This window comes from Lissotriton helveticus, chromosome 1_1 (assembly GCF_964261635.1).
Source record: "Lissotriton helveticus chromosome 1_1, aLisHel1.1, whole genome shotgun sequence".
NCBI classification, from domain to species: domain Eukaryota; kingdom Metazoa; phylum Chordata; class Amphibia; order Caudata; family Salamandridae; genus Lissotriton; species Lissotriton helveticus.
In genome coordinates this window covers 938,671,575-938,696,306 of record NC_136057.1, presented here as the reverse complement: position 1 = coordinate 938,696,306, position 24,732 = coordinate 938,671,575, and positions in this window count along the sequence as shown.

Genomic DNA, 24,732 nt, shown 5'->3' with positions numbered 1-24,732 from the left:
ACTAACGCTAATAACATGCAAAGTAGGCGTTCCTGTGCAAAAAAACACGAAAACACCACTTCCCCATATTTTCAAGGACCAGACAAATCTGCAATGCGATCCAAAAAGCAAGGGATAAACCGAATTAGCAGTAGCAAATTTACATCAACCTTTAACTGGTGTAAGGAGGTCAACTATCTACTGCGTGAATTGGACCCAACTCACAGCCACATCGAAAGATCAACACGTGCTAGAGTTACTGATCATGCAGCTCCGACACCCAACAAGGCCACAACACCCAGTGCCTCCACCACCAGAACCTCCCTCCTGGACCACCCCTTACTACCACCGAGGAAGCGCAAAACAGGACAACGGACCTTCCCAAAACGCCATTGCCCCTCAGCCGCACAATAGAACAATATTTGGAGATGTGGGAACCAAGTATGTGGGAAGGAGGCAAGTCACCCATCATTAATAATGCACACAATGCCAAGTGTTACGCTGATGTGCTGCACATACCTCACTATGCAAAGCACAAACCTCTACATGTGGAGATATACTATTGATACTTGTGGACGCAACCATGTCACCTCAGACAGTGGGGAAGATCTCGGTCATGTAGCTCTGTTCCCCCCCTGGAAGCTGAAGCAGAGTGGGCTGGTCCAACGTACGCCACTCCACTCTATGAATAAATAGGCCAGGCCCTGGGCGTGGTTCACTTGTGGGAAGACCAACGAGTCTGCCAGAGCGGCGGCCCTTACCCTGGCACGTGCCTGCCTTCATTACCGCGGGCCTCCTCCACACAAGCCCCCTGTGAACCCAGCGGCACAGCACCGCAGACTTATGTCTGGACCGAGTACTGCCTTTGATCTACATTGCCGACAGCAGGACTCACATTTCAGATGCAGTGGCGATTGCAGATGACACAGTCCAGTATGCAAGACACGTTGTTCCCAGTGCAGCCCGCACAGACCACGCATGATCAAAGACTGCGCACATGCTGAGCACCAAAGGTACCACTAACTCAGTGCACCAGAAGTCAACAACACGAGGCCTTATCAAGGCAGAATTCATTAGACAAAAGACATTGCTCCCAGTGCGACCCGTCTGGGCCACGTATCGTCGCAGGGTGCACGCACGCTGTGTGCTTCAGGTGCTACTAACTCACTGCACCATAAGTCATCTCCACGTGTCCTTATCAAGGCAGAATTCATTAGACAAAAGACATTGCTCCCATTGCGGCCCGCCTGGACCACGTATCATCACAGGGTGCGCACACGCTGCGTGCTCCAGGTGCCACTTACTGTGCAGCTCCACGCCACATGGCTGTGCGCCCATCCTGGCCATTGCCTCCGCCCTACACTGGGGTTAGCATGGTTCACAATTCAATATTAATAGCAATGCAAATTGTGTAAGAAACTATAATGGGTTAAGAAGACCAAATGCTCCCAATCTGTTCCGCTCAAGTCAACGTCACATGACTGTGGACCTTTGATGACTGCTGCCTCCGGCCTACACTGTGGAAGACCGTTGACACATGGTGCCAACTAACCCTGTTCAACACAAGCCAATCCCACATGTTTAACTGTTCCCTGAGTCCTGAATGGCAGTGACCCCAAGTCTGTGGCAGTGACCACAGCACCAGACTCCCTTCGATCGGTGAGGCATATTTCGATATGCAAGGCTGGCGACACATAGTCCCAATAACCCTCTTTAACACAAGCCTCTCCTACATGTGTAACTGTGTCCTGAGTCCTGAATGGTAGTCACCCCAAGTCCGTGGCAGTGACCACAGCTCCACACTCCCTTCGATCAGTGAGGCATATTTCAATATGTAAGGCCAGCCACACGTACTCCCAGTAACCCACTTTAACACAAGCCCATCCCACATGTGTAACTGTGTCCTGAGTCCTGAATGGCAGTGACCTCAAGTCCATGACGCCGACCACAGCACCAGACTCCCTTTGATCAGTGAAGGGTATTTCCATATGCAACTACAGAGTCCAGTAGGCAAGTAACTATCACAGTCCTACACCCTACATATTATCCTTTTAGTATCCTTGCTTCAAGAACTTCTTTTTATATGAGTTATAGCTTTAGTACAATGACCAAATTATTCTTCAAGTGCAAACCAGCATGCGTATTGCAGTCTACACTGCGGGCAGTACAGCACGCAATTCCTATTTTAAATGCTCATTTCTAACAACAAGATTGTACTCAGAAAATACAACACTTCGTCAGTGTATTCTAAACTTATTTTATCTTTCCATGATACGCTTACACTGCACTCAGTAGGACTCACAATTAAAATTATTTCTTCATTAATTAACTACAAAGTCCACTAGGCAAGTAAATATTACAGGCCTCAAATCTACATAATATCCTTTCAGTATCCTTTCTTCTAGAACATTTTTTTTCAAATTATAGCTTTAGTACAATCACCAAATTCATTTTCAAGTACAAACGAACACTCTTTAGCAGTCTACACTGCGGGCAGCAGAGCTCTCAATTTGAATTTTGGACATGTAGTCCCACTAGCCCTCTTTAACACAAGCCGATCCCACATGTGTAACTGTGTCCTGAGTCCTGAATGACAGTGACCCGAACTTTGTGATAGCGAGCGCAGCGCGAGACTTCCTTCGATCAAGAGGGGTATTTACATATGGAAGACGGCGACACGTGGTGCCACTAAACCTGCACGTGTCGGTGGGCCCTTCCTCACCGCTACCTCTTACATACACTATGGTCAGCAGGCCTCACAATTCAGATAGAGTCCCTATTCCACATGACACAGTCCAGTAGGCAACACACATTGCTCCCAGTGAGGCCTTTCACACCAAGCACCATCACAGGCTCATACAGTTTCAATGCTTCTGGTGCCACTAATCCTATTTAACACAAGCCGATCCCACATGTGTAACTGTGTCCTGAGCCCTGGATGGCAGTGACCCCGACTTCGTGGCAGTTACCACAGCACCAGACTCCCTTCAGTCTTATTTGTTGTTCTTTTCTTTAAATATTTTTTTTATATGTAAATCTTTACATGACTAAGATTATTCTTTGTCCAACCATACAGGGACACTTCCGGGCCCAAGAAGGTTGTTGGGGGTATGTTGGTAATGTGGGAAGAAGGGTATGTTACCTGCTGATGTGGGGAGAGGCAGCGTCAAAGGGGTATCTCTCACAGAAAGAACTCCGATATGTTTTCACAAATTCCTCCAACAGATGCCAGCTGACGGACTGAATCACAAAATGACTCTTCAATACTTATGTAGTGTGAGTTATGAACAGTTCGCACCCAGGCTCGCAGTGGGACAGCTGCGTCTCATCCGCTCGACTCACAGATGCAGTACTACGAGCCGTCCACGTCATTGTGGCTATCCCTGCCCTGTTCCATCGTTTGCCAAGCCACTCTACTCCGATTACGTTCCAGCATTGGCCCCACATAGCCACCTGTCGCAGGCGTACCCGCTGTTAGTGTGCAGGTCAGTGGTTTAGTTCTGAACATCTCATGGCCACTCCCTGAGGGCAGGTTTACACACACACACCACTCCCATCTGGCACATGCCTCACAGGCCATGTGACCACGCAAATATAATGGATAGACAACGTCACATCCTTTATTGCCGGTGCTGACTGGATGGTGGACGCTCCACGAGTCTCAATCATAAAGAGACCATGAAAAGTTGTGCAGAAGGTTAGTCACACCCTGAGCTGTAGGGCCGTCAGGGGCCTACCATCCCCTTGGCGTGCACTTCAGATGCACAGGGTTAGTGCCACCCGAAGCTCATGTGGCCATCAGGGTCCTACCACCACGTGGTGCGGACTTAAGATGCAGAGTTAGTGCCACCTGAAGCTCATGTGGCCTTCGGGGGCCTACCACCACGTGGCACGGACTTGAATTCCACAGGCTTAGCGGCACCAAAAGCTGATGTGGTCTCCACCATTTATGACTCAGCGACATGTGTGAGATCTACTGGGCCGCGGAGAACCTGATGTGGTCTCCACCATTGATGACTCAGGACTCAGCGGCGTGTGTTAGATCTGCCAGGCCGTGGAGAAGATGATGTGGTCTCTGCCATTCAGGACTCAGGACTCAGCAACATCTATGAGATCTGCGGAGAAGCTGATGTGGTCTCCGCCATTCATGACTCAGGACTCAGCGACATCTCTGGGATATGCAGAGTTTTGACAGGCAAGTGGAGTGCCCACTGCTGCACACTCCGGTGGAACCAGGTAATTATTTGATCATGGATGCGCAGGGGCAACAGTGTCTCTCTCTCTCTCTCTCTTTCTCTCTCTCTCTCTCACTTCCCTCTCTTCACACTCTCTCACTCTCTTAATTCCTTACCTTCTATCTCTCTCTTCTCCCTTTCTCACTCCCTTTCTTTCCTTCCCTCTCTTTTTCTCTCTGGCTTTTTTTTCCATCTCTGTTTCTCTGTGTCTCACTCCTTTGATATGCGCATTACACACGTCCTTATTTTGTGCTTTATATTCCAGGCTCTGTCGTCGACATCCATGGTCTCCACAGGAGTGTTCCGCATTGTTGTTTATATATATATATATATATATATATATATATATATATATATATATATATATATATATATATATATATATATATATATGTATGTTTATGAAAAATTAAGTTTGAAAATAGTTTATCGTTTATGTACATATATGTTTTTTTTTAAAAAGTTTGAAAAAAGAAAGTTTTTGGTTGTTTTCTTAATTGCTGTGTGACTCTTTCTTGTTCATATTACTGTTATTTGGTGGTGTCAACCATGGTGTTACATTTTGGGGCTTTTATCGTGGGAATACTGGTGATGTCTGCAGTTTGCACCAACTTCTCAATAGTGTGAAAGATGTATCTCAAATTTAGTTGCATTAAAGTGCTGAAAATGAAATGCAGAGTAGCTGTTCCCGTGCAAAAACACATGCGGTGCACCTTTGCGATTTATTCTAAAAACTAAAATCCTGTATTGAATTGCACTGTGGTAGTGGGTGCACTTACAGTGTACACACAACATTAATGAAGAAATCTCATTGTATTTATATTGATTGGGAATAGTGCGTCAGGTGCTGGATCTTGACAGGATACACTGCTCAGTTTGTTTATTGTTCTGCACACGAAAAAATCACAGCACAACTTTCACAACAACTGCAATGCAAAATAAATTCCGGCGATAAGCCACGTTAGCACCAGGGATTTTACACCTGCTTTCTGCTGGTCTTAAGCAGGATGACTACCTGCAGCATAAAAGGGAACACAGCCAAGAGCCACACTGGAACTCCCACAGGTGCCATAGAGTCAATGAGCATGATACAGGGATACCCATGAGGGCCACAAGACTCATCACAACAACCCCAGGACAGTCAATGCCCCCCAAACCCGCATCCGAGCATCTGTTTCCGTGTGGTCATTGTGTTAGCATGATAGGCACGGGCCCTGAAACATCACAGTGTGCTGTCTTCAGCAGACGTTACCATGTCACCTCAGCGTTAGCTGTGACCCTGGACATGTAGCTATGCATGCATCCTCCTGCATGCACAACCGTTGTGTGCAGGTCCAGCGTACACAGGTCAGTGCAGAGGTGTGCCTATCCGGCAAGGGGAATGGGGTGTCTTGGACATGTCCGTGTGCAGTAAGTGCGGTAAGTGTGTTCTGTGTTCTGGTGTGGACTGCCACAAGGGCTGCATCAGTCTATGTTGTAAATTTGCATGCACCACCTCCAAACGGCACTGTCATTGTGTAGTTGGAATGCCGCAGGACATGCGCGAATAGGCATTACAATGGTGTGCTGTACGAGTGCATGGGATACAACATCACACCGTACAAAAGTGTGGGGCCTCTTGGAAGGGAGAAGCAGTTGTTTGTCAACGTAATACACAGTGAACCTGCCCATGTGCCACGTGCTGGGCATCTCATCCATGATGACCAGGGTCGCAGACATCCCACAACACCCACGACCGGCCTTTCTACACATCCTGTATGAATGCAGCTGGAGAAGTTACTGTAGGGATGAAAGGTTATTTGTCTGTGCGATCTTGCGCTAGCACAACTTTTGCTCCGAGAAGGAACTTGAAAGTGGCCAGCCCCCCTTGACAGATATGATAATATTTGCATCTGTCCCCCACACTACGCACTCCCTGATTTGAGAACAACGAGTACACATCCCACACTCAAAAGTCCTTTTTTGTAGTTAGCATGCATGAAACAGCCTTCACACGTACTCCCACCATACCCCTATCCTGCACCCATTGCACAAACACCCGACTCATTGCACCAAGCTGTGCCATTTTATCCACAACAATGGCACACAGCAAGAAAGTGCAGCTACAATCAGAGCCACTGATGCAACAACCCACGACCAGCAGTGTCATAGTAATGCCCATTTATGGCATGCATGGATTTTTACTAAATCACGAAACGAACAGAACCTGTCTGTGTTGGGAACGCACTATACACTCGCCCTTACGGTGGTTACTTATACATCAATATTTATACCTCACAGTACATAAACTAGTCCTGAAGTGCAAAACAAATTTTACAACACAATCATAGCCAAACGGATATTAGAGATTCATATTCATATCCAAACCAGTTTGTTGAACGTTTCTTTGTTGTGTTTATTTTCTTGAGCTTATTTTCATATTCTCATAATTTCACAGGATTCATTAATTACATGAAGATCCTTGGATATTTACATCTCCCTGGTATTCACATCTCCCAATGCATTTCGTTAAATACAATACTGTTGTTTTGCACTGGGGTGGTGTGGAGTGCAAAAAACGATGGATTTAGCCCCAGATCTCTGTACTGGGGTGAATGTATGACATTGTTCTGCATTCTGTCCATCAACTGTTGTTTTGCATTTGTCATCCCGAGTGGGATGGGTATGCTCAGACGTGAGTCCCATGCTCTCCACACCACTGGAGTCAAGCTATCCTGGCTGAAGACAGCTGATAGCCAGAAACCGGTCCTAGGATGCTTGATTCCGGTCCAGGAAAGACATGGCTTGGCAGTCCTGGCTGGACTGTTCCCATGAGGCACAGGGTCAAGGCTGATTTGCATATTGCCATGTATGAACTGGGGTGGTGCGGAGTGCAAAAATATAATGGATTTAGGCCCAGATCTCTGTACTGGGGTGAATGTATGACATTGTTCTGCATTCTGTCCTTCAACTGTTGTTTTGTATATGTCATCCCGAGTGAGATGGGTATGCTCAGACGTGAGTCCCATGCTCTCTACACCACTGGAGTCAAGCTATCCTGGCTGAAGACGACTGATAGCCAGAAACCGGTCCTAGGATGCTTGATTCCGGTCCAGGAAAGACATGGCTTGGCAGTTCGGGCTGGATTGTTCCCATGAGGCACAGGGTCAAGGCTGATTTGCCTATTGCCATGTCTGAACTGGGGTGGTGTGGAGTGCAAAATAACGATAGATTTAGGCCCAGATCTCTGTACTGGGGTGAATGTATGACATTGTTCTGCATTCTGTCCATCAACTGTTGTTTTGCATTTGTCATCCCGAGTGGGATGGGTATGCTCAGACGTGAGTCCCATGCTCTCCACCCCACTGGACTCAAGCTATCCTGGCTGAAGACGGCTGATAGCCAGAAACTGGCCCTTGGATGCTTGATTCCGGTCCAGGAAAGACATGGCTTGCCAGTTCGGGCTGGACTGTTCCCATGAAGCACAGGGTCAAGGCTGATTTGCATATTGCCATGTCTGAACTGGGGCGGTGTGGAGTGCAAAAAAACGATGGATTTAGGCCCAGATCTCTGTACTGGGGTGAATGTATGACATTGTTCTGCATTCTGTCCATCAACTGTTGTTTTGCATTCAACATCAGAGGAGAGCATTGCCACCGAACAGGACACATTGCCCACACGCGCCCCGGCTGGCGAAGCGTCTTGAGTAACTAGTGAGGATGCACCAAGTACAAGTCTAACTCCCAAACAGGCTTTTTTAGAGACAGGCCGTATGTCCAATCATCCCCCAGAAGATCAAACACTAGCCAAAACAAATGAACAAGGAGGGGACAAAGGTTCAAAAAAACAGGACGGTGCAAGGCGGAACCCCAAGAGGAACTAATAATGAACATTTCAGATGCAGAGTTAAGTGATGATGACCGAGCTGTTATTAACAAAAAGGTATGTCTTTTGTGCCGACGTATCAAACCAATGAACTAGAGACTGAGGTGGCAATTTTCAAATTCATGAGAAAATTCAGATTGAGATGGTTCTTTCATCATGCAGTAGGAGATTCGCAGACTGGAGGTTTAATCTCCAGTACGCAAAAAATCTTTAAACCAAAGAGCACATTTATGTCTCCTATTTCCCACAAATCTTTGGATTTGTTTGAAACACTGATCAAGAAGTATGTATCTAACATACATCAAAAACCAAAAAAAAATAAAAATTTAAGCCACAAAGAAACTGTCACATTACGCAAATTGGCTACCAATGAACACATTAACATTCTACCAGCAGACAAGGGAGGAGCATTGATTGTTTTAAATACAACCCATTATGACTTAAAAGTAAACCAACATGTCCAGGACACCGACACCTACATTACATTGGAAACTGATCGCATGTGTTCGGCAAGATGGCGGCCGCTAGTTTGGCCGTGTGAGCTGGTGTTCTACTTCCTCGCAGGGGTCTCACCCGGGTGGCGTTAGTCTTCCAGGTGGTTCATGTATTGCAGCTCTCCTCTGCTCACGAGATAGGAGAAAATCCTGGCGGCAAGTCTCCGAAAGTGAAGGCGTATTATACAAAGAGTCATCCTTTGCTTAGCTGGCCTTCCTCTTTGCTGTGGACTGCGGGCGCCGCGCTCACTTACTTGGTGCCTTCTTCCAGTTCTGCGGCGCGGATACAGAGCCCATGGAGGCACGGTTATGGCTCCCAAAGTCATCTCGAAGGCGGCACTGGCGGTTAGAGCACGTTCGGCGGCCGCCGCTTCCGAGAAGGATGGAGAGTCGGGGAGTAAAGCGGGGAGTGCCCCTAAGCTGGATCGGAACGTTGGGAAAAACAGTGGACCCGCTTCCAAAAGCACAAATGACAAAAGCACCTTCAAGACAGTAACTGCAATTTTTAATCAGGTAAAGTCTGAAAATGGTGGGGGAGCTGCTGGCCCTTCATCGGAGGGCGGCAGGAAAAGCATTGAGGGAGTAAAAGAGGGGCCACCTATGCCTCTGGTATCTGTTTCTGTTGACTTGGGCATTGTCACCCCCCCAGAGAGAATGGTTAAGACTTCTGGAGAGGAGCCTTTGGGGCAAATGGATGGAAATGTAAGCTCTGTTGGGGACAAATCGTTGAAGGGCATTCTGGGAGACGCAGTCCCAGTTGATGTTGACATTAACGCCGAAGGGGCTGTAGGTGCTGAGGGCTGTGTGAGTGCATGCCCATCTGTTCCTCTCTATACATCAGCTGCCGATTCAAGGGCCATTCAGACTATAGACGTTACTAGTCAGCTTTCTAAGGAGCTCGAAGTGGAGAATTTTTTTTCACTCTCAGAGCATACAGGATCGTCTTTGGAAGGGGAAGACCCCATCTGGACTGATGATGATAGCGAAAATGGAGATTGGCGGCAGAATGACATTTTGAATAATGGCTTGGTCCCTCGACATCCAAGGACAGTTCAGAAGGGGGGGGCTCAGGCATCTCGTGACATGGAGAGAGAGGACCCAGAGGTACATGGGTTCTCGTTTACGGATAATTCACTAATTAATGGTGGCGATTCTGCAGATGGCAATGCACTATTCGAAATCTCTAAAGAGCCCCAAGTTTTGGAATTGCCGCCCTTAGAGATTACGTTGTCACTTATTTACCAAACAATGATGGCTCATCGAGAGGAAGCGCGCCAGGACAGCGCCCGCACCCAGGGGGTGTGTTGCAGAGATCAGAACTCGGTTCGGAGAGTTGCAAAAACATGTTCTGAAATTGCAGTGAGAATTACAGAGGCAGAGGAAAGGATCTCTAGTCTCGAGGATGCCTTTGCTGCACAGAAGAGTGCAAATGACTTGAGTGGGGCACAGAAGGAGGACATAATTTGGAAATTGACTGGTTTAGAAATTAGAGTGAGAAGGAACAATCTCAGAATTTTGGGGGTGCCAGAAGGATGTGAAGGGGATGATATAAGGCAATTCGTAGTGGAGCTTTTTAAAGAAGCATTCCCGGAAATTGTAGAGTGGGACTGGCAGTTGGAGGTATTGCCCGCCCATAGATTCCCCTTTAAACAACGGCAAAGGACAGGGGATAAACCCAGGGCGATTTTGATTGCCTTAATAATTTTTTTGCAAGGGAAAAGATTTATGATTTGGGGCGGCCGGATAGGAAAAGGCGTGGCAAGGGCTGTGATTTTTTTGTTCGGCCTGATTTTTGCCCAGCGACAGTGGAACGGAGGTGGCAGCTCCGGCAGCTGATCACTCCCTTTCAGGCGAAAGAGGCTTAGGCTTTTTTGCTTTTTCCCTCAAAATTGAAAGTTATTCAGCATGGGCAAACAACATTTTTCTCCTCTGAAATTCAGGCGAAGGAGTTCCTTTCTTCAATTTAAAAGAAAATGTGTCTTTCACTCTGTGGTCTATTGGGAGTTACCGCCCTGGGGATGACTGACACCTTTTGGTAGGGTAAAGTGGGGAGGCTAAGTGGCAGGATAAGTTAGGGTATGTGGGTAATCACGTATATGTTTTTGAATTTAATGCTATTTTGATATGGTTTCTCTGACTCATTTGGGGTAGCGACTCTGCCTGCAGCCCTCCTGCTGTCTCTTGGTCGGTTGATATAGGGTAAAGTAACCTGTGGGGAAGCAAGACCAGCTCTATTCATCACAAGGACATTAGTCCTGTTGCCACTTAAGGGTGTTGTAAGAGATGGGGTTTTAAAGGAGGGTGGGGGGTTTGTGTGGGGGCGGGACGGTGTTGGGAGAGGGGGTGGTGTAGGGGGGTGTGAGGTAGGCTTAAGATTAAGTAGGTCTGAGAATTATATTTCAGAATTGGTATTAAAGGATGTTCATATGATTTTCATGTATGTATATTGGTGTATTCTCAAGGCTGAGGAAGGCTTATTTCTGGTTGAATTTGGTATATTTAGATGGGGCAGGATAAACTTGTTATAGGCACATGGAACGTCTGTGGTCTCAATGATGCTAAAAAGCGAGCTCTATTTTTTAAAATTGTACATATTATGCGGGTAGACATATTATGTATACAGAAGACGCATGTACCATGGGGGAAGTGGGAGTGTCTTAGGCTTCCGGGTTTTGAGGTGGTAGTATGCTCTAAACAGTCCTCAATGATTAGAGGAGTTGCTATATTTATGAAGAGGGGGGTCGGATTTTGCAAAAGGACTCTTGGTGATAGGATGGGTAGGTGGGCCATAGCGGAACTATTTATAGGTGGCAAATCACTAACGGTCTGCACTGTCTATGGCTCGAATGTAGACGATCCTGAGGTGGTCAAATACCTTAATGTTGAATTGGTGGCTTGGACTAGCCCACTTTTTTTGTGTGGGGATATGAATATTAATACTCTAAGTGATTTTAAATTTGCAAGAGATTTAAACTATGTTGGTAGAAAGCCAAAGGTTTTCAAAGCACTTCAGGCTCTTCTCCAGGAACATGGTGTTATAGACCTTGGTTTTTACATAATAAAATGGAAGACGGCTTCACGCATCATTCGATTCCCCACAATAAAAATGTTAGGTTAGATTATGTTTTTCTTTCAGAGCAGGTGGCAGCTGTCTCGTCTATTTCCTGTCCTCCACGGATCCTTTCGGATCATAATCCACTGATTGGTGAATGCCCGTGGCCGCGAATTAGGAGACCTCCGAGGGAGTGGACATTCGAAAGGAAATTATTATTAGAAGAGGCGTACTGCACACATATTAAAAAATGGGTAGTCGAATGTTTAAATATTAATAGGGGCTCGGCAACAGACCAGATAGTATGGGATACTTTGAAAGCGGGACTACGGGGGGAGACTAAAAGCTTCTCTTCTTATAGGTGGAATTTAGAGCAAGAGCGGATTAAGATTCGTGTGAAAGAGTTAAGGGATGCGGAAATCGAACTTGCCTCAAAAATTAAGCACGGGCACTATACAGAGTCTAGTCAACAGGAAGTAGCAATTTTGAAGGCTCGATTGGAGGAGTCTTTTGGTCAGGATCTGGCCTTGAAGTATTCACAATATTGTACAGAGATGTTTGAATTTGGGGAGAACTCGGGTAGGGTTCTTGCCAAGAGACTCCATCAGCGAAGTGTTCAGAGTCGGGTTACAAAAATTCAGGACCAATGGGGAATAGTACGTGACACCCAGGTGGCTGTTAATGAAGTGTTCTTGAACTATTACTCTACTCTATATAGAGAGGATACTTCCAGATTAGATATAGAGATGGCTGCTGAGGACTTTTTAGATGATATTGATACTTCTAAACTCTCTCAGGAGCAGGCCGAATTCTTGGCAGCCCCTATTTAATGGGATGAGGTGGAGCTTGCTGTAAAATCTCTGGCTAATGGTAAGGTTTGTGGCCCAGATGCAATTCCGCTTGAGTTCTATAAGGCATCTTTAGTGGAGATCCGGCAGGTTTTTCTTGAGGTACTTAGAGCTGCTCAGAGGGGCATAGTACCCGAATCATGGCAAGATACAATTATAGTGCTGTTTAAAAAGAAGGGCGAACCCGAGCTGCTTCTGTCATCTTTTCGGCCGATCTCACTTATAATTAGTGACTCTAAAATTTACTCAAAAATTATGGCAGCCTGACTAGCTCAAGTGATTACCCCTCTGGTTTCTGTGTACCAGCACGGATTTATTCCGGGTCGGGACACTGCGGACCATGTCAGGCGCTCTATTGCATTATTGGACTGGGCTCACGTTACGAACTCCCCCCTCGGGCTGATCCTGTTGGACGCCGAGAAGGCATTCGACAGGGTCTCCTGGGGGTTCTTATGAGCTGTACTCAAGTGGAAGGGATTTCCTGTAGAATTTAGGCAGGAGATCTGTGCGATGTATTCCTCTCCAAGAGCCGTACTTCGTATTTCTGGTCAACAGACTAGCTTTTTTTCCATCACTAGGGGCACGCGGCAGGGGTGTCCCTGTTCACCCCTGTTGTTCGCCCTTTATATCGACCCATTTTTGTCCAAAATAGAGGCTAATCAGAGCATAGCACCGATAAGAGCTGGTAATACCCTGTATAATCTGCTAGCTTAAGCAGACGATATAGTTGTCATAACATCTGATGTACCATCTGCGTTTAGGGCACTTAAGGACTTAGCGGGGCAATTCGGGGCTGTTTCGGGGTACAAGCTGAATGTGTCAAAGACACAGGTGGTTCAGACGCCTGGTATGCCATTATCAGATGCCCCAGTGGTTACAGAAGCCACGTACTTAGGGGTGCGTATAAGTCCTGTAGTGGATATTATTCCGGACTTAAATATCCTGCCGGTGATAGACGCAGTGAATACCAAATTAGAGCGTCTTGACAACTTGTACCTTTCCTTATATGGATGCTGTAGCATACTTAAAATGTTAGTGCTTCCTAAGTTCTTATATTTATTTAGGACTATCCCTTTATTATTTTCCCAAAGTAGTTTGAATAAGGCAGATAGGGTTTGCTATAGGTTTTTGTGGGGCTACAGGCGTTCTCGTAGGTCAGCTAAGTGGATGTGCCTTCCACGAGACCGGGGGGGGCTGGTCTGTTCCAAATCTGGTTGTTTATTATTGGGCAGCGATGTTACAATCAATAGGAGTGTTAATACTTGGCGACAAAGCGGCTGTACCAATTTGTAATCACCCTACTATTTCAGAGATAGGCCTGGGTGTTGCGGCTAAGGGTATTTTGGTGGAGGTGTTGGAGCCCAGTTACTATAAAAGAACTCGATTTAAGGTTATTATTGCCGCAATTATAATCTGGCAGAAAATAAGGCGGAAATTAGCTATTCCAAGTCTTAATTTGTACACGCCTTTCAAAGCTGCTCGACTATTTTCAGGCATTTTTCAAGACTATACCATGCATAGATGCAAAGGCAGGGGGTTAATGTGTTAGGGTATCAGGTGGGGGTCGGACAAGTTTATCCTACAGTGACATTAAGGACAAATTTCAGCTATTACCACAGGACTTATTTAAGTACTTACAGATCCAAAGTTTTATTTATAAATATTTGAAGGATACACCATGTATGTTGGATAAAGTACCAATTTTTGAATTGATTAAAAAAAGAAGTAGAATAGGAATGTTGTATCAATATATAGTTTTGGTTCTTCCGGACGACTTGATAGCCCAAAGCACTAAGTGGGAAGGGAAACTGGGAAAGACAGGTATCGATTTAACTCCAGTGTTAGAACTCGCCAGTCAGGTCGTTGTGTCAGGATCACTTAGAACCCAAAGCTATATGGCAATGCTGGATTTATATTATAGGTACAAAAGGGGGTGGTGATGGACGGAGCATCTGAACCAATCAAACACTCACACCCAGTCAAAAGATCTGGCAAAGCTTGGCACAGGGTCAGACTGATTTGCATATAGCCATGTCTGAACTGGGGTGGCTTTGGCCGCCATAAGTGTGGCAGGGTATGCTCAGACGTGAGTCCCTTGCTCACTTTGCCACTGGATTCAAGCAAGCCGGGCTGAAGATGGCTAGAATGCCAGAAACCGGTCCTCGGAAGCTTGTTTCCGGTCTAGGGAAGGCATGGCTTGGCAGTTCGGGCTGGACTGTTCCCATGAGCTGGGGTGGCAGAGTGGGCTAAAGAACGGTGATGGATCAAACCCAGATCTTTTGACTGGGTGTGAGTGTTTGATTGGTTCAGATGCTCCGTCCATCACCACCCCCTTTTGTACCCCCCCCCTTTTGTACCGGATTTATATTATACACCTGCTAAAATAGCAAAATGGGGTAGCTGGAAGGGCAATTCTTGTGCACGGTGCGGACTGTTGGCGGCTGATATAATCCATATGTTCTATTCCTGTCCGTCCCTTAGTGGTTTTTTAGAAGACATTGAGCGCTTCATTAATAGTATACTTAGGATTAGCTGCACTTTGACCCCAGCACTAGTGATATTTGGGTTGATGTCTGTAACAATGTAGTAGGTAGGAATTCGCGATATAAAACATCCCTTATATTCATAGCTATGTCACAGGCCCGCCTGTGCATAACATCTCAATGGCTGTCCCCGGAAGCTCCTACCTTCCTGACCTGGCGAGCTAGATTGTTAGCCATCCACAGGCTTGAATTTTCTTCTTTTTCTTGTAAAGGGGGAGGAGGCGACAATTGGCATCAATGATTTGGGCGCCGTTCGTAGAATGGGTGAATTAAAAGAGCCATAATACTGGTGTATGTATTCTTCCTAGGCTGGGCTTTCTCTCAGTCTTTTCCTTTTTTTGTTTGCTTATTTCCAATATTAATGAATTCACAATGCAATGTAGGTTGTAATGTATGTATAGTGAAATTTTTTTTACTTTGCTTCAAAAACCAATTCTGCAATGTAAGATTTAATTCTCATTGATAATAAATCTTTAAAATAAAAAAAAGGAAACTGACCCCACGAAGAAGTTTCAATCCATACTATCACAAATTCTTTAAAAAACTAAAGATCTAAGTTGAATTGATGAACAGACTTGTAAGTTTCTTACATTAGAACATCCGAACAGACCTTATAAATACATGCTGCCAAAGATGCACAAAAACCCAGTGGACCCACCATTCCGCCCTATTGTGGCCTTCCTAGAATTCCTTGCAAACCTAAAAATTAGGTAAAAAAAAACCTTTCCAAACTTTTTTGCGTGAGATCTCCATGCCGGCAAAAATGTCCTACCACCCAGCGTTCCCCTTGTTCTCTCGAGTAAAATGATACCTCACTTGTGTGGGTGCCCCAAACTAGAACAGGCTAAAAATGAATTTTTAAAAAATTTAGTATTTAGGTTTGACAAATTAAGCACCCCACCTTAGTCACAGGCCTTTGGCCCACCCACACAAGTGAGGTATAATTTTTCTCGGGAGAACAAGGGGAACACTGGGTGGTAGGACATTTGTGCCGGCAGGGAGATCCCACCCAAAAATGTATGGAAAAGTGGGTTTTTTAACCTAAATTTAAGGTTTGCAGGGATTTCTGGGTAGGAAAACATTGGGGGACCCACGCATGCCATACCTCCCTGGACTCCCCCGGGTGTCTAGTTTTCAGAACTGTTTGGGTTTGGTAGTTTCCAAAGATGCCCGCCAAGCCCCGGGCCAAAAACTCATGGGAACCCCCTTGCAAAACCAAATTGTTTTGAATGCATTAAGTTTTCAATTTGAGAGCGTGCGACTCTTGGGACAATATTGCATGGAAATTGTGACAGACAATTTCAAGTTTGCAGGAGATTGTGGATAAAAAACAACTATAGAATTCACCAGAAAGACATGACCATATACTCCCATGGAATAACAATAATATCTAAATTTAGTAAGTTATTTATAACTATAATGTACACCTTAACAGAGTTACTCAAAAGTCAAACATTCAAGCACGGCTATCTATTCCTCAAAGACACACACATACAGGTTGGATTTGGCACGAGGGCGAGTGATGGTTCAGCACATAAAACTTTATTAACAAGATATTTCAAAAAAATGAAATGCTCTGTCAATAAATAAATGCATAAAAACCGAACCATTGATTTGCAACTCGTGAGCTGTAAAGCCACGACAAGGCACCAACCGTTTTACAGGCCATTCACGCACCTTTCATACCTGATACAAACCAGACCATTGACACCATCCAGAAGGAAAAGCAACACATTACAACAATCACAATAAGGGACAAGGTACACCCTACTTCAGAAAGAGAAAAAAGACAAATATTACTGCACAGCCATCTAATCCGCAAGCACACACACATTCTGGTTGGATTTGGCACGAGGGTGAGTGATGATTCAGTACATACAATTGTATTCGCAAGTAATTTCACAAAAATGAAATACACTGCGTATAATTGAAAGTATGAAAAACTGAACCACGGACTCACAGCTCGTGAGCTGTAAAGCCACGTCAAGGCACCAACCTCTTTACAGGCCATTCATACACCTTTCGTACGTGTGACACATACAAAACTTTCACACCGCCAGCCGCGGACCCATCACATTTCAACACTCACACCTGCAGACAGCGCCATTCAAGGGCCCATCACTTTCACAGGCCCACATGTCTGACATTGCAACTACACAAAATGATGGACTGCGTGGAGTGTCACTCAACTAGCAGTGTGTGTAGTGACCAACAGAAAGTAACTACTCACACACCGCCAGCCGAGTGCCAGTCCACCCACACCACCATCCAAGCACCAGACCATGCACACCGCCAGCCAAACACCACTCAGCGCACACCGACAGCCAAGTACCACTCCACACACACCACCAGCCAAGCACCACTCCACGCACACTGCAAGCCAAGCGCCACTCCACACACACCATCAGCCAAGCACCACTCCGTGCACAGACAGCCAAGTACCACTCCACGCACACCATCCAGCCAAGTGCCACTCCACACACACCGCCAGCCAAGCGCCACTCCACGCACATCACCATCCAAGCACCAGACCATGCACACCACCAGCCAAACACCACTCAGCGCACACCGCAAGCCAAGCGCCACTCCACACACAATGCCAGCCAAACACCACTGCGTGCACAGACAGCCAAGTACCACTCCACGCACACCACCAGCCAAGCGCCACTCCACACACACCACCAGCCAAGCGCCACTCCACAAACACAACACCAGCCAAGCACCACTCCGTGCACAGACAGCCAAGCACCACTCCACGCACACCATCCAGCCAAGCGCCACTCCACACACACCGCCAGCCAAGTGCCACTCTACGCACACCACCATCCAAGCACCAGACCATGCACACCGCCAGCCAAACACCACTCAGCGCACACCGACAGCCAAGTACCACTCCACACACACCACCAGCCAAGCATCACTCCACGCACACCGCAAGCCAAGCACCACTCCACACACACCGCCAGCCAAACACCACTCCGTGCACAGACAGCCAAGTACCACTCCACGCACACCACCAGCTAAGCGCCACTCCACACACACCACCAGCCAAGCGCCACTCCACAAACACAACACCAGCCAAGCACCACTCCGTGCACAGACAGCCAAGTACCACTCCACGCACACCATCCAGCAAAGTGCCACTCCACACACACCGCCAGCCAAGCACCACTCCGTGCACAGACAGCCAAGTACCACTCCACGCACACCACCAGCCAAGCGCCACTCCACACACACCACCATCCAAGCACCAGACCATGCACACCGCCAGCCAAACACCACTCAGCGCACACCGACAGCCAAGTACCACTCCACACACACCACCAGCCAAGCACCACTCCACGCACACCGCAAGCCAAGCGCCACTCCACACTAACCGCCAGCCAAGCGCCACTCCACGCACACCACCATCCAAGCACCAGACCATGCACACCGCCAGCCAAACACCACTCAGCGCAAACCGACAGCCAAGTACCACTCCACACACACCACCAGCCAAGCACCACTCCACGCACACCGCAAGCCAAGCGCCACTCCACACACCCCGCCAGCCAAGCACCACTCCGTGCACAGACAGCCAAGTACCACTCCACGCACACCACCAGCCAAGCGCCACTCCACACACACCACCAGCCAAGCGCCACTCAACACACACCACCAGCCAAGCGCAACTCCACACACACCGCCAGCCAAGCACCACTCCGTGCACAGACAGCCAAGTATCACTCCACGCACACCACCAGCCAAGCGCCACTCCACACACACCACCAGCCAAGCGCCACTCCACGCACACCACCAGCCAAGGACAAATCCAAACACAACACCAGGCAAGCGCAAGAGCAGGCACACCGCCAACCAAACACCAGACAACGCACACCGCCAGCCAAGCACCAGTCCACAGACACCGCCAGACAAGCACCAGTCCACAGACACCGGCAGCCAAGCGCCAAACCATGCACACTGTCAGACAATGGACACTACACTTAAACCAACATCATACTTTACTTTTTTTTTTAAATAAAAGAAAAACAAAAGCAAATTGCAAATTGATACAAATCTACTAACTCAACAACTAAATCTAAAAAGCCTACACAAATGCAAACTTTGAAACTGAACAATACGTTTTAAAGAATAAAGACCAACCAGTTCACTTTACCACTCATTGATACTCCCAAAAATTGTTTTGCTTGTGGTACAATCTAAAACAAGCAGGTACACACAGCCCGGGGTTTGAAAGGCAGTCGGGGCAATACATATGAACCTCCTTCCACAAACCTCTTCGCCAACAGACTCTACATCTCCGACTGGGAAAGTCTTTTGAGGTTGTAGGAGGAATTGTATCAGGAAAGTGGCGATCTTTCAATCTGGCAACATCCTCCACCACTCCAACTCTAGGAACACTTGCCTGTTCCACTAAAACAAGGCTGCCTATTACAGACTCCTGAAACTTTACAAAAGTCATCTTTGACTGGGAAAAAATTTCTGGAACACAACAAAAGCATTAAAGGTTGCCAAGTGTAAAATATGGATAGCCAACTTCTTGTACCAAATGTAAGCCTTACGAAGAGCAGCATACGGTTCCAACCTCTGATCTACTCTGTCAACACCACCCATGTACTTATTGTAGTGCATTATGCACACAGGTTTGCGCACTTCTGCAACCTGACCCCAAACAGTCACCGGTTCAGTGCTTTCATCATGTATTGTAGTCAGCATGTAGACATCTCTCCTGTCTGAAAACTTCACAGCTAGAAGCTCTTCACAATGCAATGCACTGCACTGTCCCCGAGCAAGCTTTCGACAAACAATTTCTTCTGGGAAACCTTTACGGTTTGAGCGGATTGTGCCACAAGCAACAGTCTCCACTTTGGCCAATTCCCTGAACAACCGCACACCAGTGTAGAAGTTATCAACATACAAATGATGGCCTTTGTTAAAAAATCCATGACCAAGTTCCCACACAATTTTCTCAGTCACTCCAAAAGTCGCCGGACAACCAGGGGGGTTAATCCTGGATTCCTTACCAGTGTACACCCTGAAATTAGAGACATATCCAGTCTCACTGTCACACAGCATATAAAGCTTAATTTCATAGCGTGCCCTCCTACTAGGAATGTATTGCCGAAAAACCAAGCGGCCCTTGAACAACAGCAAAGACTCATCCACTGCAATTTCTTTCCCAGGATAAAAGATCTCAGGAAATCGATCAACAAAATGATCAATGACAGGCCGAATCTTGAAAAGACGGTCACAATCAGGTTGATCTCGTGCCAAAGCAGAACTATTGTCAACAAAATGCATCATCCGAAGCAGAAGCAAATACCTATCACGACTCATGACTGCCGGAAATATAGCTGTTGCCATCAAGGGACTAGTAGACCAATATGAAGACATTGATTGTTTCCTAAGCAAGCCCATCAAAAAAGTTAAACCCAAAAACTTTTTCATCTCCTCCAAATTTGTGGGAGTCCACCGGGTAGCTCTAGCGTGGGGCTTAAGGCTGGCACTGTTCACCCTCAAAAAAATGTCAGCATACAAATTAGTCTGCTCTACAATCTCTGCAAAAAACACATCATCCATAAACAACTTGAAAAAATCAATAGGCAAAACGTTTTCAGTTTTCACCCTACACCCTGGAACACCAGTAAATGTAGGCAATGCCGGCTGCACCATGCCTGGTGCAACCCAGAGGTCAGAACTTTCAACGTCAAGTCTTGCAGCTGCAGGCTGCCGCCCAGCTGCCTCTTGTCTCACTACACCAACTGGAAGTCTAGCAGCCCCAGGCTGCAGCCCAGATGCCTCTTGCCGCACTATTGGCACAGCAATGTCCTCCGCAACCACAGGCACAGCAATGTCCTCCGCAACCACAGGCACATCATCCACACCAAACGTAGCTTCATCAGCACTCAGAGTGTCTTCATCATCAGATGAAGCCATGTGTAGAGAAAACTCACTACCTGAATCTTCACCTCCCACCTCTGGCTCAGAATCAGAGTCAGTCTCTGGACCATGGTCAGAGGAAGAATCAAAAAGAATTCCAAAAACTTGCTGAGCAGTAATCCGGCGGCTAGCCATTATCCTTACAAATAAAGGAGTCTGCACAAACAACTCAACAACCCCAACACTGTGCAAAGTAAGATAAAAAATGTAAGCCTTTTTCACAAAAATCTATATTTAGAAAAAATATACAATTCACTTACAAGACACAACTACACTCACCAGTACCTACTCTGCAAAGACACAGCAAAGAGACAACGATATCCCACTAGAAAGAAGAAAAAAAAAACTTTCATCTACAGAAGGACACATCAAAAACAAATGCAAAACATGTTTTACAATCACAAAAAACAGAAACCAAACATACTCGTATTACTACACACTTTGCAAAATAAACAATTACATTACAATTGAACAAAAAAGAGGTCTCTTACCAAACACATGCAACTACAGAAACAGCAGAACAACAGAACCACCAGTAACGGAACCGCACACTGCAACAATCTAAAGAGAAAAAAAAACAATACACATTAGAAGAAACAAAAACAACACACATTACAACAGGCTATGTCACAGGGTATGTCACAAATGGGGTGTCTGTCCCCAAGGGGGGAAGATTATAAATCATTATAAATGTGGGCCCCCTGGAAGCAACCCTACGGAGGGCAGAGAGGCCAAATAAAGACACGGCAGAACATACTTTTGAAAACAAATGGGCCCAAGGAAGCAACCCTTGGCCAAGGGGTCGCTCCCTATCAAAAAAAAAACCTGGAGTCTAGTGGGCTTTTCTATCCCCCCCTGGGTCCAGAAACGGTAAAAAAAAAACAGCTGATCTGCCCCCAGGGGGGGCAGAACAGTCTACAATATTTATAATGCCCCCTGGAAGCGACCCTTGCCCAAGGGGTCGCTTCCTTTATAAATATAATAAAATCCCTGGTGTCCAGTGGGCTTTTCTACCCCCCCCCCTGGGTCCAGATGTGGCCCAAAAAACGGCTGATCTGCCCCCAGGGGGGGGCACACAAGTCTAAAAAAAATTATGGGCCACTAGGAAGCGACCCTTCCCCAGGGGGTCGCTTCCTTTATAAGTATAAACAAATCCCAGGTGTCTAGTGGGCTTTTCTGCCCCACCTGGGTCCAGACGCGGCCCAAAAAACAGCTGATCTGCCCCCAGGGGGGGCAGACAAGTCTAAAAAAAAATTATGGGCCACTAGGAAGCGACCCTTCCCCAAGGGGTCGCTTCCTTTATAATCATAAACAAATCCTTGGTGTCTAGTGGGCTTTTCTGCCCCCCCCCCCCCTGGGTGCAGATCGGCCCAAAAAACGGCCGATCTGCCCCAGGGGGGGCAGAAAAGTCTGAAAAATTATTTATCCCCCTAAGGAAGCGACCCTTGCCCAAGGGGTTGCTTCCTTTATAAATATAATTCAATCCCTGGTGTCTAGTGGGCTTTTCTGCCCCCCCCTGGGTTCAGATGCGGCCCAAAAAACGGCCGATCTGCCCCCAGGGGGGGCAGAAAAGTCTAAAAAAATAAGGGCCACTAGGAAGCGACCCTTCCCCAAGGGGTCGCTTCCTTTACAATTATAAACAAATCCCTGGTGTCTAGTGGTCTTTTCTGCCCCCCCCCCCCCCTGGGTGCAGATCGGCCAAAAAAACGGTCGATCTGCCCCGGGGGGGGGGGGGGGCAGAAAAGTATGAAAAATATTTTGGCCCCAAAATGGAAGCGACCCTTGCCCAAGGGGTCGCTTCCAGCACATACACAAACACACAAACACAATCCCTGGTGTGTAGTGGGGCATTCCTGGTGCACGATCGCGACGCTGTGCGCGATCGTGCAACAGGAATGCCCTGCATTGGGACATCAGGGGAGAGGAAACACAGTTTCCTCCCCCCCGATGCCTCAAGGCACCGAAAAACGGCCTCCCTGCCCCACCGAAGATGCAAACGCCAACCAGTCTCCTGGACGTGCTGGAATGAAATGTATTCCAGCGCGTCCAGCGCTTCCTGATGACGTCGGCGCGCGCAGTGCGCGCTGACGTCACGAGGAAGCGTGGGGGGGCCAGGGGGTGGCAGCGGAAAGTCTTCCGCTGCCACCCCAGCTAAAATGACCACGATCGATGCACAAGGGGGGGAGCGCCAGCGCTCCCCCCCAGGGCTGTACTGATGACGGAGCGGTTCCGTCATCAGCATCGAAGGGGTTAAAGTAAGTATTGCTTTGCGCCAGATACAATGTAGCCTTTTGGACTTTCGTGGCATGTACTAAATCTTGCCATATTTTCTGACCCTTTGTGGATACACCATTAACAAGAATGACTACAGGTTGAGTCTAATCTAAAGGAAAATACACAACTCTTCCTTTTAAACTTCTTTGTAGATCTGTTGGAGGCAGCTTACCTGTTTTGGCTGCATACAAATTATAGCCTGAAAAGGGTGCAAAGATTGTACAAGGATGGCCTCATATGTATTCAAATCTGTAAGTTTAGGAGGTATGGCAACTAATTTTAAGTCACTATGGACAGCTCTAGCTGGCAATTTGTTTTCTTCTAATTTATTGAACAATATTTACAAATACATTGTACAATACGTAACTCAAAAAGAGCTTTCACAAACAGATAAGCATGAAATTCTTTCTATTTGTCATTGTTTTCTTTTTCACTTTTTAAAAACACATCTGTATTCCTAGTTTGAATTTTATAATGAGTACATCGAGAACAAATACAAACATAGTTGGGATTTTCACCACAAACTACTTTAAACTTTATTTATTTTTCAAACTTCACATCAGTACTATCTTCCATCTCTTCTTCAACACGTACTCTTATCAAACTGTTATTTTCTGTACACTTCTCTTGACTAGCAAAATAATGTAACTCTATAGCATCACAAACTTGTTTTACATCCAACACCGAACCATGCAAAAGAGCTGTACTAATTTCATGTAGACATAATGCAGGGGTTTTCACGTAGTATAATCTTCTAACTAACTTTTGCATTTCGGAATGATGTACTGCTAACAATGTTAAATGATGAAAACGACTTTGACACACTTTCCTAGAAAGATAAGCCAGAGAATTACCTTGCAACCCTGTATTTTTCGCACTTTGGAAGGATCTAGTTCTTGTAATAATTAATCTTCTGTTTCACAGTTTTTTTTCTCCATATTGTCTTAGGAAATGGGCGTAAAATCCGTTCTGTTGCGGAATTTGCGGATTTTCTGCAATTTCGTGGTCCGCGAATCTCGTGAAATTGCAGAAAAATCAGCGAAATCGCGTTCGGGACGATTTTCAAAAACTGAAGTACATGAAGCACTTACAGGGTTACAGCAGGTGCCCAAGTTGAAGCTCATTACTTTGTAACCTTTTACAAAATGGTTACAAAGAAATTAACTTCAACTTGGGCACCTGCTGTAACCCTGTAAGTGCTTCCTGAGCATTGTGCCTACTTGCAACTATTCTCTGACCCTGCTCTGACCCTCGAAGCAGGGTCAGAGAATAGTTACAAGTATGGCACAATGCTCCAGGCTGTCACAAAAATTAAACCACAACAGGAAGCACTTACAGATAAGGAAGCAGGTGCCGGACTTTAAGCTCAAATTCAGTAACACATTAACCAGCCCCCGGTTGAGTCTGGGCAGGTGTGCTTTCTCCCCATAATCTACAGTGGTGAACCAGAGGGTGGCAGTGGTGAACCAGAGGGTGGCAGTGGTGAACCAGAGGGTGGCAGCG